The sequence below is a fragment of the Agelaius tricolor genome, unplaced genomic scaffold (genome assembly GCF_023055355.1).
Source record: "Agelaius tricolor isolate 1412-34295 unplaced genomic scaffold, bAgeTri1.0.p SCAF_8, whole genome shotgun sequence".
Classification (NCBI taxonomy): domain Eukaryota; kingdom Metazoa; phylum Chordata; class Aves; order Passeriformes; family Icteridae; genus Agelaius; species Agelaius tricolor.
In genome coordinates this window covers 26,021,636-26,041,911 of record NW_027269268.1, presented here as the reverse complement: position 1 = coordinate 26,041,911, position 20,276 = coordinate 26,021,636, and the positions used below count along the sequence as shown (strand labels likewise).

At 37.7% G+C, this 20,276-nt stretch overlaps 1 long non-coding RNA gene across 1 annotated transcript in view; it reads left to right on the top strand.

Annotated features, from left to right (window-relative positions):
- Nucleotides 1-20,276, top strand: part of LOC139592621 (uncharacterized) — a 91,773-nt gene that overhangs the window by 29,604 nt on the left and 41,893 nt on the right. The window lies entirely within an intron of this gene.

The following is a 20,276-nucleotide window of genomic DNA, read 5'->3' as shown; positions in this document are numbered from 1 at the left end:
CTCTGTGAGGGTATGCTAAGAAAAGTACAGACATTGTGCTTAATCCAAAATCACTTTAAGAGGAAATGGAAGAGATCTTTTCCTATATTGACATACAGTTCTTTCTAGTAATTTTACTCTGCTCTAAAATTATGTCATTTCAACCTGGAGACTGATCTGTAAATATAAGCTTTTTTTTTAAAGTTTTGAGAAAATGTGTTTTACATAGCTTCACATCTGTCAGGTTCTTGGGCAACTGAAAACACTTGATTCTAGGTCAGCTGTCTGTGTGGAATCCAGCTGGTGCTTTCCCAAACTAGCTGTGCAAGTGTCTTGAAAAAGTGGAAGGTTGAAACTCTGTGCAATATAAAGAAATGGGACATTTCACAATAGTTACATTTCACTTTTCTCAAAAGCAATCGTAGGACTTCTTACTACCATGACCTCAGGAAATTTTTCTGAAGATCTATGTAGCATTGTGTCGTTTATATGGGTTTTATTGTAAAGTTGGTTATTTTTTATAAGTTAAGATTTGGTTTGACCCTCGGTTCCCCCCATGCTCTCCCTCATAATGGTTTGTTCCTCCCGCCAGTTACCTGTCCATCATTGTAACCAACCCCCTTTCATTTCGAGAACTTTCTATGTCAATCTTCCCTTACCTAACATATGATTTGTCCCCTGAGCCTTTTCCCTCCCCTGGGCCATTTCTATTGGTTCGGTTGTGTCCCTCACTCCTCCCCTGGGCTTCGTTCATTGGTCCCTCATGGCTCCTCCTTTCATGCCCTTCCCCTTTATCAGTGCCTCCCCAATGGTTTTTCTCTGACACCATCACTGGCCCCACCTGGGTCAATGAAGTGCCTTGGCGTCCACTCGTGTGTCTACTCCTTCCTTCCTTCGCCTCAGTGCTTCACAGTCCCGCTCTGGCCTGCGTCACCACGCCGCAGACGGAGCCACTACTCAGGGGTTCTCGCAGAGGACTTGGGAGTGGCGGGATTCGTGGTCTCCACCAGTCACTCTGGGAGCGGCTAGCTGGCACCCGTCAGCTCCAGTGGCCGCTGGACGAGACTGTAGATCTATATTATGAAGGTCATTTGTTTAAAAGGTTTTGTTTGACTCTATTTATTTCTCCCTCTTCTAATAATTCCCTGAAAGTTATTGTCGACACCTGCTTTCATATCCTGAGTGTTGAGGTGGAGTTTTGGATTTATTCACAATATTGCTCTATGTCAAAATGCTTGGTGTGTAAAGTGCATTGTCCTTTCGCAGGTTGAGTTGCATGTTTTCTTACAAACAAGAATTATCCAGTTGTTTATACTCTGAGTTATTGAAATTATCCCTCCTTTGCCATGTCTCTAATCATCCCTCTTGATATTACCTTTATCCCTAAGCATCAAAGAACTATTTTCTACACTTGCAAATCAATTTCTAATTACTATTTTTTCTGATTAGATTTTTATTTCCTCAGTCATCCTCAGTTCTAGCTTTTTTTGCCTGCTTCAGTCTATTGTACAGTACAACAGGACTTACAGAAACACATACACATACTGTTGCTCTCACAGGATATTAATCCTAACCATAATTAAGTCTTCTTAGATTCTGACAGTGGGATAATTTTGGACATTACTCATGTGTCTTGAACTAATGAGTATTTGGCTAAGCTGATTGGTGAATTTGGATGTAAGTATCCAATTATGCCTGTTTATATTGTTATGAAAATACATAGTGCTCTTTGCAGAGTCTTTATAGATGACAAAATTAATTAATCTAATTTTACTGTTGCTTATTACACTATGATAGGATTCACTGCTTATTGTTCATTTCCCTACATCTTCCTTTAATCTGTCATCACTTAAGTCCATAAGAGCAACTTTAATGGCATCTCTTTGGAATTTAAATTTGAAAAAGCCCATTTTCAAGTTCTGCAGAAAATACATCTTCTATGCCGTCTTACTTTTCCTCATTGAAACCTTAGGCATACATATGAACAGCTTTGTCATAGTATCTTTTTCTAATAAGTCATCAATGACTTCCAAGCCAAAGCCCAACAAGTGCATAATTTTCCCAGTTTCTGTTGTGCTATTTAATCTCTACCACAGAATTGCACAGACATTTAAAATTCTGTATAATTTCTCAGAAAGCTGTGCATGTAGTTCTGTTTTGGGTGACCCACAGCCCTAGTAAGAATCCCTGAGCTTCAAACTAGAAAGGCTGTGTCTGTAGTGATATTAACAGTTTCCCACCCAGCACGGTTTGACAGTCTTTGCCATTTACACTTTCTTATGGGTGATGTTATGCCAGGCCCCCATTGCTCCCTTAGGTCAATCCCTGTCCTTTCACTGCCCTAGGAATATTCTAAAATCCTTGATAAAGTTAAGATTCTCAGGCTTTTTTCTTGCCAGTTTTGCCAGTCTTTATTGCTTTTGTCAATGTAAACAAGAAGAGGACCAGTACTGGTATTCTAGTAGGGTCATATTGATCCAAATCTCTTAGTCTCCAACTTTACTCAGACTAAAACAGCTGACCTGAAAATATGAACTCTCTCTCTTCCCCTTCCCAAATCTTTTTTTCCCCACCTAAGACTTCAGAAGGAAAATTGTAAGGCTAGAAATAGGTGGATAATAATTTCAAATGGATCTGCAACCTGTTAGATGAAGTAGATTAACTCTAGCAGCAATGTAAGTGAATGGTAATTCAAATGATGTGAAAAACAAAGCCACTGAACAAACAAGTATAATGAGTTATGCTCAGGCAATCAGTCTAAAAAAGAATTTGGGTCCTTTGTAGTCATGCAGAATCCATTCATTAAAATGGATCAGCCTCAGCTATGGACTTTGGCACTAAAAAAATTATAAAGAAAGAGCAGTGTAATTTATCAATTTTAAACTACTACATTTGTATCACTGGCAATAAAAATCCACAAGCTTCATTTTCCAATTCTCAGATACAGAAACTTATTCAGGGATTCTTCATCTACAATGCTTCAACAATAACTGACAAACCAGGTCATCAATATATAGTTAACAGCTTTAATTTGGTTTACTCATGTGTTATATCTCTGTAGGCTTCTCTATCTTTTCCACCAATTTGCATTTATCTCACATTTCTGCTGCAATAATGATTAGTACCAAGGCTCTTTGCTACTCTAAAGGGTACACTTCATCTTTCATTTCTTAATGTACTGGTTTTTTTTGGGTTATAGTGAACTGGAAAAATAAAATCATAACATCAAATATATAGTAAAAATATTGAAGAAGGGTCAATGGATCAGCCTATTTACTCTATAGAGGCCGTGGAAGTAAAATTTTATAGAAGCATTTATTTTCAGTCTATGTTCATGAACAGGTAACGCTGCTGTCTTAGAAACTTGAGATTTGGTGTTCTCCAGCTCTGTATTTAACAGAAGTGGAAAAATGAAAGATTTACATTCAAGAAAAGATACTCACATGAACCATGCACATCAAGTTTCAAAAGCATTTTTCTTTAATTAATTGTGATCATTAGTGTTGGAACTTTCCATATCCCCTATACTTTCCTTTGCCGTTTATTCTCACTGAATCTGTGACTTGTCCATTGGGCATTATTTGTTTGAGGTAATGCAAGGGTGCTAGCAACCTCTTAGTAAAGCCAGCATTTGACATTTTAAAAATCTGTGCTTGCCACCTGTATTTATTAGGAAAAAAAATAGAATCAGATCTCACACATTCCCATTTGCAGATATTTACTGGGGTAAAAAAATAAAAGACAGGTGTCATACATTAGGGGTCTTGAAAAGCCATGACTTTTTGCTACATTTATTACAAAATATGAGGAGATTTGCTTTTGTTTTATATGACAAAAGTCCTTGAGATAGCAGAGGAAGCAGGGAGAAAGAAGATTTTATTAAAAGATCTCTAAGTCTCTAATCCCTTTTGCAGCTGATGCAGGGATGTGTACACTGTCTGCATCACAGCACTATTCAATAGCAGCACAGGCTGAGAATTGCTTCCAGATACCTCAGCCAGGAATTTGCAGAGAATAGCAGTAGTAGGGCTTCACTATTTTTAACTGCTGTTAACTGTAGATAACTGCAAATGAGAAAAATTGAAGTTGACAGGTGGTCGTGATGTATGCTAGAGTGGTATAGCCACATCTCTGATCCATAGCATTTAAATGTCAACAGTACCATATATTTAAGGGAAGTTGCTTTGTTCTGCTGGAAGCAATACAGCTTACTGATGTGAAAGTATTGATCAAGTCCAGTCAAATTTCATCTGGGAAATGTGTTAAGATCACAGTTTCTCCACCTCTTCTTTCTGGTGCTCAGTAGGCTTAAAGGAGCTATCAAAGCCAAGAAATAGGCCCTTTGCTTTCTCTTCTCACTCTTTATGTTGAATAATAATCATTTATGTAGCTTCTAAATTTCCTCAGTAGTCACTCCCAGTTCTAGGTTGGTGAACCCAAATGTGGTATTTTGTCACTAAATCTTAAAAACAAGTGGAAATATCAGGAATAAGCCATTGGGAGTTAAAAGCCTAATTCCAGTGTGGGTCCAAGAGAGCTTTGTAAACTATAGGAAGCCATCTGAGTATGAACATGTTCAAACCATCCATATGCAATATCCTGGGTTTGAAATTAGCGGCGGCAGCAGCATCGTGTGCTCAGTCTCAAACTGAAGGAATAAAGTCAATTGAATCCTTTGTAGTGCAAGGATAGACCTTCACTCACTGAGGTGAACTGGTGAGGGTGCACTCAATCCCTTTGTCTATGTCATTAATGACTACACTGGTCCCAGTTTAGACCCCTGAGGGACATCACTTATCCCATAAATCTATGGGACCCAATGAGATACATCCTAGAATCCTGAAAAGCCATGGCAGTCAGGTAAAGTCCCAGGTGACTGGAAGAAGGGGAACATTGTACCCATCTTTAAAAAGGGTAGAAAGGAGGAACCTGGGAGGTACTGGCCTGTCAACCTCACCTCTGTGCCTTGGAAGGTCATGGAACAGATGCTCCCAGAAGTTATGCCAAGGCACATGAAGGTCAGGGCAGTGATTTGAGACAGCCAGCACAGCTTTACCAAGGGCAAGTCCTGTCCGACCAGCCCAGTGGCCTTCTACGATGGAGTGACTCCATCAGTGGACAATGGGAGGGCTACAGATGTCATTTATCTGGACTCCAGTGACTTTGACACTGTGCCCCATAACATCCTCATCTCTAAATTGCACGGAGATGGATTGATGCATGGGCTGTGGATAAGGAATTGGTTGGACTGTTGCATCCAGAGAGTAATGCTCAACAGTGCAGAGTCACAATGGACACCAGTGACAAGTGATGTCCCTCAGGGGTCTAAACTGGGACCAGTGATATTTAATGTAGTCATTAATGACATAGACAAAGGGATTGTGTGCACCCTCAGCAAATTTGCAGATGACACCAAGGTAAGTGGTGCTGTTGACACTTCTGAAGGACAGGGTAACATCCAGAGGGACCTGGACAAGCACCAGAAGTGAGCCCATGGGAATCTCTTGAGGTTTAACAAGGCCAGCTGTGAGGTTCTGCACCTGGGTTGGGGCAACCCCTGGTACCAACAAAGGCTTGGGCTTGAACAGGTTAAGAGCAGCCCAGGGGAGATGAACGGGGGAGTGCTGATGGATGAGAGGCTGAACATGACCTGGCCATGTGCACTTGCATCCCAGAAAGTCAAGCACAACTGGGCTGCATTCAAAGCAGGGTGGGCAGCAGGGCCAGAGAGGGGATTCTGCCCCTCTGCCCCACTCTTGTGAGACCCCATCTGCAGTGCTACATCCAGCTCTGGGGTCCCAGCACCGGAAGGACACCGACCTATTGGAGCAGGTCCAGAGGAGGCCACCAAGATGATCACACAGCTGGAGCACCTCTCCTATAAGGAAAGGCTGAGAGAATTGGGTTTGTTCAGCCTGGAAAAGAGAAGGTTTTGAGGTGATCTAATTGCAGTCTGTCAGTACCTGAAAGGAGCCTACAAGAAAGATGGCAACACTATATACAATGTAATGACAGAACAAGGGGCAATGGCTTCAAACTGAAAGAGAGTAGATTTAGACTAAATATTAAAGAGAGTAGGTTTAGACTAAATATTAGGAAGAAATTACTTTCTGTGTGTTTGGTGAGGCACTGGGACAGGTTACTGAGAGAGGTTGTGGTTACCCCATTGCTGGAAGTGCTGAAGGCCAGGTTGGATGGGGCTTTGAGCAACCTGGTGTACTGGTAGGTGTCCCTGCCAATGGCAGTGTGGTTGGAAATAAATTATCTTTAAGGTCCCTCCCAGCCCAAACCATTCTATGAATCTATGAGGACAAGTGACAATAACAGAGTTAAAGTGGCAGTAGTAACTTTTGGGTGTTCATCTTAGCATTATGGCTTCTGCTTGGTGCAGCGTGCTGCTGATGGAATCCCGGGTGTGGGTGTAGAGGGCAGCAGAAAAGGAAGAGCTGGACTCATGTTTCTTTTACAGTTCCGTTGATTGTTTGCTCAAAGGCAGGATCCACAAATAGGATTAACTGATGCCAAAGTACTGGTGAGAGACATGTCAGCAACACTCAATATAGATGAGAATCTAACGTGGTTTGTCATATGATTTATTATCTGCCAATATTTTACATAGCTACACTTAAAAAATAACTTCAGGCTTAATACTGTAGAAACATGCATTTTCTGTGGAACTGTGTCTGTGCAGGCATATATCCTTTTACATATCCATTCTTCACATGAAATGTTCAATGACTCACTTTTATTGGCTGTTCGGAAAGCAAACCACACAGGAGAGGGTGGTATTCCAAACTCATCCCTCCATTCGAGTATTTCTGTTTTTCAGGTCTACAGAATAACTACCTCTGGTTTAGAATACTGTCAGCATTGTGTGTATACTGACACTGACATGTATTTTAGGCATCTTTTAAACCAGTTTGGTAAACTGGATAAGTTGAGTCTTGAGAATAAACTTGTGACTCTCACCCCTCCCTCACCCTGAAAACAATTTAAAATTCAGTTGTCTTAAAGCTTTGTTTTGTGTTTGTTTTGGCTTTCTCTTGTTTGATTTCGAGCAGAACATTGTAAAGTTGATGTAATTTTGGGCCTAGCAGTTAATGTGTCCCCTGCAGGCAGGCTCCATATGAATTAGAAAGAAATTAAATTACTGAGCTACTGATAACTTATCTCAACAGAATGCAAATGGATTAAGATGGCTAAGTGCTCACTTGCTTATAAATGTACCATTTAACTAGAAAACATGCTCTTTAAGAAAAGCAATGACACAAAAGCTATTTTTATGTTTTATACTTCTAGGGATTTATGTATTTCATATTACACCACTTACAATTCAAACTATAGTGGTCCTTATGACAAAAAGTTAGAATGGAAACAATAAAACAAATTTAATTTTATTTCCCAAACAGAGACCATGGATATATTTCCTCTCTAAAAAAATTAATGGCTCTTTTGATAAAAAGTGTTATACATTTAGATTTGTTTTTCTAGGACATTAATACTGAAATTAAGACTTCAGTTTCTGTAAAACATGGTCATCTCTATGTGCGATCATTATTTATTATACAATGAACAATGAGCTAATTTCTTTTTCCTGTTTAAAAATACCCTCTTCTTTATGCAGTTCTCATGCTCGTGTAATTTTATGTATGGACAAAAATTGGTCTGTGTGTGTTTCTCATCTTCACAAGTAGTGGAGGCATATGATTATTAACTTAGAGAGTTAATGAATAAGCCCATGTTTCTCTATGGGCTTACAGAATATGGAAGTTATTTATTCATAATGCGTGTAATGTATATAGCTGTAGGCTCTTCACTGATGCATTTCCTTCGCAAGAAAACAAAAAAAGAATTCTGTTCTCTGTTTTATAGTTATCACATAGGAAACTGACTGTCATGTAATTTTGGAAACTGGCTAGATGGGGACGAAAACATAATGACTAAGTTCACTACTGCTTTTGATCTTAAAACATCACATGCTTTGGTCTGAAGAGCCATACATTTTTAACAAGAAAATAATAATAAAAACTATAAAAAATCCTTTGTGCCTTGAATAATCACACTATGAAGTCATCATACCAGAGCTGCCAATTGAATTAAATTAGAATTTTATTACAGTAATAAGTGCTAGATAAATATGCAACCTTTGTAGGCTGAAGGAGCTAATTTATCTTCTTTATACTGAATAGCTATAAATAGACTCATTGAAATAATTGCCATGAATCTGGATACTTGATTCATTTCAGTGGACCTTTAAAAGCAAATTTGTTAAGAAATATTCCTGTATAGCTTTTATAAAACTGATATTTCTTTAGATCATAAACCAATTTTTTCTTTTTCACAACAGTGAAGAATTAAATATGACTTGTAGTTGTGGGGTTAGAAGAATGACTTTCATAAAAGTGTTTATATGAAATAAGTTTGAAAGAGAAACAACAAGTGATATATATCTGGTGTCACTACCATAGCATATTATTATTACTGGATTTTTCAGGATGTGCAAAATGTCTTTGAAAACCAATATCCTGGGATTGGATCTTAGTCCTACAATGTATAGTGCTTTACAATCCTGTCAAAAAAGGCATTCATATACATATTTAGTCATAAATACAGAAATATTTCAGTTAGTATTATAGTTAGGACCTGCAGTCTGCCCACATCTTATAAAAGCAGCAACTGCCTGAAACACCTTCAAGCAGCTTTTCAGAGGAATGTCAGTGTGAATGAGAGGCTCAGTGGGCAGCATGGGGTGGGCTCTGCCCGGGACCCCCTTCATGCAGCCCCGCAGGCTGCAGCCCTGCACCTCATGCCCAGCTCCTTGCAGCCACATGGACACAGCTGGGAGCCTGCTTATGGTGGTCAGTTCAGCAAAAGCTACAAAAACTAGCAGCCTGGTAGATTCAGTAAGGGCTGAGTCAGGAGAGTAGGAACGAGACTTTTAATATTAAGAGTTTACATGGTGACATGGGGCTTTTTCCACATTTTCATTCTTAAGCCAAAGATCTCAATCTACTTAGGCTCTGTAGCATAGTAACAATGTAAAAATATAAAGTCCTGCACTTTAATAGAGATTATCTAATGTTAAAACCAGCTGGAATTTCCAGTACGGACCTATTGGTGGATCATGGCTAAGGTATCCTATACATTATAGGAACAAGTTCTCAGAGCAGAACTGTTTCTGCACATGAATAAATTCAGACTTATGCTATGGTATTGACAACATGTTTATTTATATTCTTGACTCAGAAACATTTTTGGAGTCATTTAACATGTTAGCTTATATGCAATAATATAAGCTACTATCTAACCTACTGTACTCACATACTCCTTTGCCAGCTCTATGGGTCTGTGAGAGAAGATACAGCTCAGTACACACAGCATAGCTGCATAGGCTGAGGTGTGCTTGCTTGAGAAAGTCTAAAATAGTAGACAGCTTTTTGTACAGAAAAAAATTCTAAAAAAAGATAGCAAAGAGAAAGACTTCTTAAATATTTATGGCTTTAGTTCCTTGGATTTCTGTTTGCTTCTTTTTCTCTACTTTCTCATTCTTCCCTTTCTTTGTAGATTAGTATGGTCTAGCCCATGAGGATTCATATATCTTCTGTTAAACTTTTGCAGTTCAAGTGAGTGAAAACTAACAGTGTATGTGTCCTGGGTTTTTTTTTTTTTTTTAAACCAATCCTGAAGAGAATCCTATTTTCTGGGACTTTCTGTATTGTATTTTTTCACATAAACAGAAAAAGGTACCTTTAAGCTGCATACCGTCAGGAGATTGGACCATGTCTTAAATTAAGGAGGTGTATGCTCATGTCTTCAGTCATCTGTGTCTGTGCTGGAAGTAATGTTATCAAAGCTTACTTCAGATGTCCTTGGATAAGATGAATGTTGTCCATCTCTTATGGAAAAATCCATAAATGCCAGAGGTTTACATCCAAAAAGGAGACAGAGGGGTCCTGCAACTTTATTCGAATAAAGGGAGAGAGTCCCCTGGGGCACACACCTGCTGGGTTTTCTCTCTTGAGTTTTCAGAGAGCTCTGCCTCCTTTTATCCCAAACTCCTGGCTGCATGTTGCTCTCTTCCTTTCCCCACTGGCTGAGGCACTAGGAAGGTACAGCCTTCCTGAACTGCCTACCACATATTCCTGCCTTAAACCTACTCTTTTACCCCAAAGCTCAGAAACTCAGGCTTGTGCAGACCTTTTCCTGTTTCAGGAGCCGAGCTGCCTGGGGTCTGCAACAAACCTGCTGCCCAAAGTTGGTAGAGACATTAAGACCTATTTCAAAGATATCTTTACCCATCAAATTGTTTGTAAAGACATTAGCTTTCCTCTCATTTTCAATAATATTACTAGTGAAGATGCCAGTTAACATAACAATTTAATACCTAAAGCACCTACAAACTGTGATTCTGATTATTTAATACTGAAGTTGTTGTCCACAGTGCAAGATCTTGTAATAGAAAGTACTGTTAAGAAATGGAGAATTTTTCTCCTAGACAGTCCAAGGAATACATTACTGTCTTCTCTGAATTTTTTCCTTATTTCATAGCTCCAACAAAAGATTTTCTGAAGTTCTAACAAATCAGTTTTAACTCCTTTGCTCATTCCAAATTTGGCTTAGTTTTATGTGAAAATGGAAAGAAAGTTAAAAAAGGAATGATATTTATGCTGAAAAACATTCCATCTATAGTTCTACTCCAAACACAGTCAGTGCCAAGTTACTTCTGTTTTCCTCAAAGGTACCTCCAGTAGTACTAATCAAGAAAATGCAACTTTTGCTGCCAAGGATAATTAAGTTATTCTATAGCCAACAAAAGAGATTCATTCATGCTGTGCCAAAACAAGATGTGCTTCTAATTAGTGAAGTTTTCTACTGTTACAATGCAGGAATTGTTTTAAATACCTGTACCTGAAAGCACACAGTTCTCACAAGGTGCCTTTTACTATGTCAGATACATTTGTTGTTCATAAAGATCTGTTTCTATAAAGGAACATCACTTGATCCTATAACACCAAATGAATTTCAAATGTTTCTTAAAAAAAATCATCTACTAAAACTTGCCAGTAAATAAACCCCCAAATCTGTGATGCCTGTGGAAGTTTTAGATTTCACTATCAGAAAACTTCATACACTACAAAAAACTCTGTTCCAAGTTATTTCTTAGAGTAAAATGTTAGATCAAATTATTTTTGTCACAATTTTCAGAAAATTGAGTTATAAGAAACTTTGAGGCTAAGAAGGGAAAATCCTAATGCATACAAACCTCTCTGTGAGTCACAATGTTTAGACATTTTTTATATTTATAACATTTGAAGGAAACTAGAAGAACATTTAAAACCAGAGAAACAGATAGAAACAGATCTTTATGATAGCTCTGGAATGGTCTTTTGGTAAAAGGTATCTTGTGAGAACTGTGTGCTTTCAGGTACATGTATTTTTAAAAAATCCTGCACTGTAGCAGTGGAAAACTTCAATAATATTAAAATTGAAGAATTTAAAAGCTCTTTAAAATCTATGTTTTCACAATTTCTTTAATGGGAATATTCAACTTTGATATTTTAAAGGGGTAATGATCTACAAAACCAGAAATGGATAGATGGGTAAGAATTCTTGAAGGAACCTCTTTAAAGGTGGAGAATTCCTTTTTATTAAAAGTTGCTCTCCAACAGTGCTATTAGAACATTTATAGTGCTACAGAGGTCTCTACAATAAACATTTACTGCATTACTGTGCTTTTTTTTCTCCCTCTAAAAAGCCAAGTGCTATAATTTCTAAAGGATGCAATATTGTGCTTTATTACTGGGTAAGCACCTCAGGAATACAGGGTAAATGCAGTTATCAAAAGAACCAGTTTTTAGAAATCAACAACATCAAACATTTTACAAGGATAAGCTCTTTCAGTGTAGATGAAGAAGGTATTTATCTAATAATTCTCAGTGTAGGCCCTTTTCCTTGAGGGAGTTAACACACAGGGATCTGGAGTAGTTTTAGAAGGCAATGTAGTCAAAGGACAGCTTTAAAGCCTTTACTCACCTTCATAGGGAATTCATCTTTCCATTATTCTCAAAACAATATCTAAATATGCCCTATGATATATGCAACTGGATGAGTAATTTATATATAACCAATTCAGACATTAAATAACTTCAGCTTAGCAAAGCCTTGATGAAATTCACTCTGGAATACTTAAGAATCTTGCCAAAACTTCTAGTGACTTTTGGGGGAGCTAGTGGAAAATTGGTGAGATCCTTGAAAACTAAAGTAGCTGTAGTGTAGAAATTCTCCCCAATTTGGGGGGTTAGATGGGAGGGAATGTTAGAGGTCTCTGGAAATTACAAACCCATCTATTTTTGTTTTGTTAATTTAGGAGATACTTGAACAAATTACTAAGCAACCTACAAATGTATGGAAAATAAGTAAAAGCAAGCATTGATTTGTTATCGAAAAATCCATCTGATTTTCTTATTTGACATAATAATTCAGCTACTAAAAGAGAGAGAAATAATAGATATTATAGATCTTGACAGTGTCATAAGCAAAGTAAATTAATACAGTCTAGGGTAAAATTACCATTTTGTGGAGTGATGGATCAATAAGCACTATGTAGCAGGGAAGGAATTAACTCCAGCAGCAATTAGGGATGTAAAGCTATAGAGACCCATCTACAGAAAAAGTACTGGCAGATGACTAGGAAGGGAGGAAAGCTGTCTGGAAAAATCTAATCCGTGAGCAGGGTTGCTAAGGAGGTCAGATGCAGACTTGTCAAGGGGAAAAAAAGACAACCTCTCTCAGTGCTGTTAATTGAAAAGCCCTCATAAGCTGAGTAAGACCAGCATGTGTCAGCAGTAACAGGCAGTAGCAGTGCCTGGGGGTGAGTTTCTGGTCTGGGATACGGTGACCCTGAGTAGAAAACAATAAACCTTTAAATTGCAACTTTAGCCCAAAGTGTGATAGCTTCTTGTATCTGTGCTGCTGGTTATGGAAGGTCAGTTCAGATTGCTCAACCACAGCCACACCATTGTTAGAGGATTACGACAGCAATGCTGATACGTGGCTATGGCACAACATGAATGCCTTGGTGCTGGTCACCCAGCAGCTGTGAGCAGTGCGGATACAGGCTGAGCGTGAGGACAGGCAGACCAGAGGCCATGGCTGGCTGAAATGGCATTGGATAGTGGCCCCCAAGTGTCACAAAATCATGGAATGGTTTGGGTTGCAAGGAGCCTTAAAGATCATCTGCTTCTAACACCCTTGGCATGGGCAGGGGCACCTACTAGAAGGAGGAATGTCTGAGGACTTTGTCTTACACAGGCTTCTTAGCTACATACTGGGCATTACATGGGGCCAACATTCTTGGTGCTTTCCCTAATGCCAGTGGTCATATCATTAGAAACTCTCAGCTATTCAGTTTTGGAACTGATTGTCATAACCTCTGTCCTGGCTGCTACTCTGGACATAATACACCTTGCTTGGAAAAGGCTAAAACCAATAGCTAAATCAGTTCTGAGATGATGAGTTCGGTTTAAAGAGATTCCCCTGGGACTTGTGTGAGGGAAGGCAGCAGTTTCACTGATGCTGTTCTGAAAATCTGAGAAATGGAATATTGTCTTGCTATGGAAATTACACTGTCATCATTTAAAGGAGTCGTATAATGATATGGCATCTTGCCAGTTTGAAAGTGTACTCTGGCATAGAGGAACCATCTCACAAGTAGTCTCCTGGATGATGATGGAGTTCGCTGCAAACTTCTGATTCTGGTGTAGTTCTTCTACCAATAATTGGGAGGAAAAGAAATTTTCAAAAACAAGAAATCGGATAGACTGTACTCTGACCATTTGTTTGTCCACATTAAACCATATCTGGAGTTAAGTCAAAGGTTAAAATACCAGGTGTGCAAGAACAAATACAGAATATTTAGGAGTTTCAGACATTGACATGAGTAAGAACTCATATTTAACAAGGAAAATCTATAAGTATCCTGAAGAGACATCATGTCTCAGAGATATTAACTCTGAATTGTAACTTTTCTGTGAATCTTGTCATTGCTCTATATATGCCTCTGCATGTTCTACCAGTGAGAATATAATGGTGGAAGCAGAGCCCTGGCTCTTTCTCAAGTGCTTAGTCTTGCTTATTCTCACTGGCTGAGTGTAAATAAGTAAATGCTTCTGTTTTGCCACATTGCCTACTAATTACCCTGTACATGTCAGGAAGCTGAATGGTTCTTGTTGTCTGATCTATTCAGTCTGTATGACTAATTCTGCTCTAACATAAACCATATGCATGCCAAATGCTGTTCAAGACTCTTCTGCTAAATATGCAGTGAGAAATACCAGAGAAAAGAAAAATAATACCTAAGAAATTAAACATCTCCAGCATAAGAAGCAAAAAGTCTGTAAGTGGGAGCATATTTCAGAAGAGAGGAAATAGTTATAGCCAAATTATCACGTTCTCTATCTGGGAAAAAAAATTATGTTGGTCAATAGATAATAAGCCTTAGTAAGAAAATTACTATGAACATGTTATAGGTATGAAAAGGTTGTGTTTCAAAATGTTATGAATCCAGCACCAGAGGATATCAACTCTCAGAGTCACAGCTGTACACCTGCTGGGCTCTGTTAAAACATCTGCTAACCCTTTACAGATAAAAGGAAATTACAGTAGATTGTAGTTCCATGGCACACAAAAAGAACATATATAGTATATCTATGAAACACAACTTTTGGAAGACAGTGCACCTAAGAAACAGCAGAGAGGTTTTGAAGATGAGTGCCACGCAGATCCAGATCACTGAACTACAACTTTTAATACAATTACATTATAAATCTACATTTCAGTTTCATCATTCAATGCTAGTTCATATATTTAAAGTCTTCTTATCTTTGAAGAGAACCTCTGAACACCTCTCTGAACAAAGAACCAAAAGCCAATGGCTGTTTTATGAACACAAGTAGAGTTTCATATTTAACCTAGACTCATTGTTTTGCAGTCATTTACTGTGCAATAGAAATATAGTAAAAATGGTGTTCTGTAAATGGATGCAGACTTTGATCCTATACTGGAGTGCATCAGAAATCATAGTATTATGCAAAGAATGGGACAGCTACATGGACAGAAAGGACAACAACATGAGAGCAAGAAATGTGACAGATGTTTTCAATGAGAAAATCTGTTGATTAATGCCCTGAAATGCCAATAAATAGCAGAAATTAGCAAAAAGATTAAGATTCAAATATATATGTGCTTTTTATTATTTGCTGGAACTTTGGAGCTATTTAGAAATACTGTACAACTTCAGCAAATTAAAAGCATACTTTTTGTTAGAGGTGAATATTTTTAAGGGATTTTAAATATCATATAAGAAAATTAACAGGTTTGATGCTCTTGTTTGTGTTGAGAAACTTTTTCATTAGCTCAGATATGTTGGGGGACATGAAGCCCCCTTTTTTGCCTTGGGGTATTAATTAGCACAGTTGTGAGTCTAGGCTGAATAAATGAGCTTACAAATGGATGAAATGAAAATTTCACCTTTGCAAATAATATTCAGTGTTCTAGACTAAAGCCTTTCGAACCTGATGAGACATGGTATGTAGCTGAATCCATTCAGGAGATAATTAGTACTGAGGTTGCATTTAATCATTCTATTACTTTATACAGTTCTCAGAAGACAATGAATTCAGTTTGATTTTTGTAATGTTTTCAAAGAACACACTTCTAAATAAGCTAGAAAACAAGAAGAAAAAAATTCAGAAAAATGTGCTTTTGTTTTGCACAAAATTTATGTTTATTTGTTATACTCTCAGTTAAAGCTTTTCAAGTTTAAAGATATGTATGATAGATTTTTTAGACTGAGGTTATATTTAATCCCACCAATTTTTTTGTGTGTTTCATTTATACAATATTTTTCAGACAGCTGTGGTTTCAGTTTTGTCCAAATAGATGATGTTTAATACTATTAAACGCCTCAGACGTTATATCCTGTCCTTCACCAAAGTCTTTGGACTTCACAGACACAGAAATGTTGAGCTTAAAAGGGACCTTTGGATGTCACCTGGCCCAGCCGCCAACTCAAGGAGGGTTATTGTGGGGGCATGCTATTGGACACACTGTCAAAAAAGACTTACTGTGCTCTAGGAAGGGAATAAACACTGTTCTCTCCTCATCTACCAAGCCAGTCACTTCATCATAGAAGTTTATCAGACAGGTCAAGCATGACCTACCCTTGATGAATCCATGCTGACTGCTCCTTATCACTTCCATGTCTTTCACGTGGCTAGAAATGATTTCCAGAATTAGTTGCTCCATCACCTTGCCAGAGATCAAGGTCAGGCTGACCAACCTGTAGTTTTCTGGGTCCTGCTTCTTAACCTTTGTGAAGACAATCCAGTCCTCAAACACCTCTCCCAACTGCATTCATTATTGATAGGTAATCAACAGTGCAATAATATCAATTTCCTCAACATGCCTCCAATCAGAAATCCCATGGACTTCTATGTCCAGTTTACTAAAGTATCTTCTATTCTGCATCCCGCTGATACCAGCATGGATTATTATTGTCTGCCTGACAATTTCATACAGTTGTGTCATTAGTTATCTACTCTCCAACATAGCCACAAAATTTAAAGTGTCCTGGACCTTATCACTCATGGCTTTTCTTCAGTGCTGGCAAATGTGGTTTTGTTGCAGCAATATTCACAAAGAATTCTGCTACATACCTACTTGAACTTTCTGCTAGACTGTTTTTTGTTCTCCTCCAAACCTCTGACCTCTACCCCCCATTTCCATTTCTAGTTCTTTGTTATCTCAAACACAAAGTGATTGAATCCTGCAGCTGTTAGCATCCTAGGCCTTGCATTCTCCTGTGTGTGCGACGAGTTTTCTTTTTATTGCTCATCCATCATGCACTTGCCAAGTTTTCAAACAAGTAGTGTGGCAGTTTTTCTGCACTGCTTTCCTGCTTTGGAGAGCACCCTGAAGATTTCTCATAAGCATCTATATATGTCCCTCCACTGTTCTCTATCTTCTCACTACATCCTTAGGCTGAGCCCAGCACAAGCCTCTTGTTTCCAGTTCTTTCTTTCTTACTGTCTTACACACAGATTACATGTTTGTTCAGTGCCCATTATGATCAGATTTTAGGATAATTGAAATGAACATACAAGTAGTGCTAGTAAGATGAAAGAGTATGGATTCATACCCATTAACAGATAGTAACACTTTAAATGCAAGCAACACCAGGGAATAGGGAGTGCTGTGTCACAGGTGAAAGTGATTATGACTGAGGACCTGTTCTGGTCACAGCTCAGGTTATGCCACTTTCTGGGGTTCATCATAAACACAGAGGGTTTTTTGCATCAGGTACCAAAAATTTATGGATTCCATTAAATCTCCAATTTGTATTTTTCCTATAACACAAATGCATAGCAGAGGTGCAAAACTGAAACTGGTGTTTGTTTGCTTGGGCATTTGCATGCCCAAGGTCACATGGAAATGCTGAAGAGCAGTGCAAAGGACTTGTGAACGTAGATGCATTCACCTGGTGGGATAGTCAGATACTGCAGAAATAGGGGTCTTAATGCAGCTGTGACCTTCTCACATCCTTCAGCAAATCTGTTCACATAGCTGTTTAGGGGAAAGAGTGTCAGAAGCTAACTCTGTCTGTGGTGTAAAACAGTATGTGGGGATCTTAGGAAAATGAACATGAGCTTTGCTAAAATAAGACGCAGTTACACTAGCAACTGAATCAATATTCTTCTTATTGCACCCAAAATACACATCAAATACTACTTGCAAAATACTTTATTGCTACTAAATGAAGTGCTATTGTAAATGTTGACAATATACATAGGTGTATATTTTCCTTTCCATGGTGACATTTTTTACTTGTAAGTCACTAAAGCTTGACATTTATAAATAACACATATCCAAGAGTGTATCATAACTATCAAAAGACATAGAGGTTTTATAATTATATAAAAATGTTGATAAATTATTTGGATTTGCTATGAACATGAGCATGATAATGCACATGGTTTAATCAATACACCTTTCAAAGGAGCCCCATTTGGGAAAATGCAAAAGCCATATCTTGCAGTCAGTAATAAATATTTCATTAAATTATCTCTAATTTAACTTTCACTCCAATTGGCAAACCTCTAGTGGTATGTACTTTTTTCCTGTTGATTTTATTGCACTGGTAACATGCAGTCATCTCACAGCCCTTTCCCTTCTGATCTATGGTATATTGTCTCACCTTAGATTAATCTCTTAGTCATTATCTCATTTAAGTAGGCAATATTTGACCATCTAATCAGCTTAAAGCTTAAAGCAACCTGAGTAGAATAATAAATTTGGCATTCAGAAACATTTCTGAAACAACAACAAAGAAATTTCACAAAAATATATGATCTAAATTATTCTCTTTATGCATGAAAATGCACAGTGTTTGTACTAACATAATTTAATTGCCCACATTTCTGACTTTTTCATAATGAAAAAGCAAACCCTTCAGTGTTTAGATGATTAGGTGATTTAGATGTTCAGATGATTTGCTATGTTGATTTAAAGCAGGGAATCCAGTAGTACTTAGGCATTTACTCTTCTTGCGGAAAATAGAATTAAATCAGTGCCATAGCTTCCTTAGCATGAGAGATTTCATTGAGAGTTTTTATTTTCCTGTTTTAAGTACACCTTTTCAGTGCTTGCATTTGTATATAGTATTATAGGGAATAGGAAAAACTCTGTTTATCATGTCATCCAACTATGGAAAGAAATACGATGCTCAGATTTCAAACTTGTCAATTTTTTTGATAGATAAACAACAATTTTTTCAAGGCTTTAATGTTTTCTAGGAAGACAGTAAAGGCTTCTAGATGTTCTTGCAAATTAGTGACTACCGATCCTGATGCCAGATTTTTGATTGGCAGGTAAAAGATGCTGCTTTTTTGGTGGCTATTAAAGCACTTGTACCTTTGGGACAGTGGGGATGTTTCCCATCTCCAAGTCTAATTTTTTTCAGAATTCTGAATGGAAGTGAATGTAGAATAGTTAGGAAATTGAATATAATGTCAAAGAGGAAGTCATAAGATTTGTCTACAAGTGGAACACAGGACACTAACAATTTAAGTACAAATTAATATTTAACACAGATTAGCAGCAAGAAAAGAAGCACCAGACTAAATGGTTTTCCTCCCTGTGTGTCACAGGGAAGTGGTGCTATAGATAAGTTGAGTCATCAGTGATCTAAAATTAATTGACTCAGATGTTTGCTTTTAGGGGCTTAGCTACTTGCTTTTATTTGTCGAAAGACTCTTGCCTTGCTTAGACTGAAGGTTAGATAAAATGAATTTGCTAAGACATCTTCTCAATTCTTTATGGGTAATCTTTTCTCTATGAAGCTTTATTTCTCATTCCCTGCATATTATCCAGCCTCAACTTTTTTTTGCATATGTGCCTCATGGGCTTGATACTTTCCTTCCTTTCCAAAAATGTGTCAGTAGCTTTCCACATTGCATCCTACTGCTTTGTTACATTCTTAATTTAGTTTAAATTAACAAAACTTCATAAGTTTCAGAAATTTCTATACTAGGTATTTATTTTGATGTAATCAAAGTTTTGATAGGCATGCGAATTTGGTCCTCTTTGCCTAAAAAGCCAGCTGGAAGAACAAATCCTACAAAACCAAAACTCTTCTCCAGCTGTAATTTCCATCACTTTCACATGGTTTAGTTGAGGTGTTGGGGCATGGGTTGGACTTGATGACCTTGAAGGTCTCTTCCAACCTAGTCATTCTGTGAATTCTGTGAGTTTCCATGCTACATCCACTTCACTTCCCATATGATCTTTTTTTAAATTTTTTCTTGTAGATATTTGGTGCATTAAACTTACAACAGAAGATTTCAGCATGGTTCTTTCTAATATTACTCCCCAAGAAACACTTCTGGGTTTGGTGAATTGGCTATAGGTCCTACACTGAGATATACCTGCTACTTTGAGAGATAATTTATGACTACCATCACATTATAATTTTAGCAGAACTTTTTCTGATACTGCTGTAACGTCCATTTGTCATTTACCTTGTTGATTAGCTGTTCATCTTGAGAGAAGAATACTGTAAATTTTCCTTCAGGAAAGGACAAGGGAAAAACCAGGCACTAAAACCCAAATTCTACACTACAAACTAGAATTTTGCTTCAGGAGATACGTGACATTGGATATTTCTATGCTTATGTAATATTGTTTCAGAGTCTAGTAGTTATTAGAAAGATATAATTACTGTTATAACTCACTTGCATTAC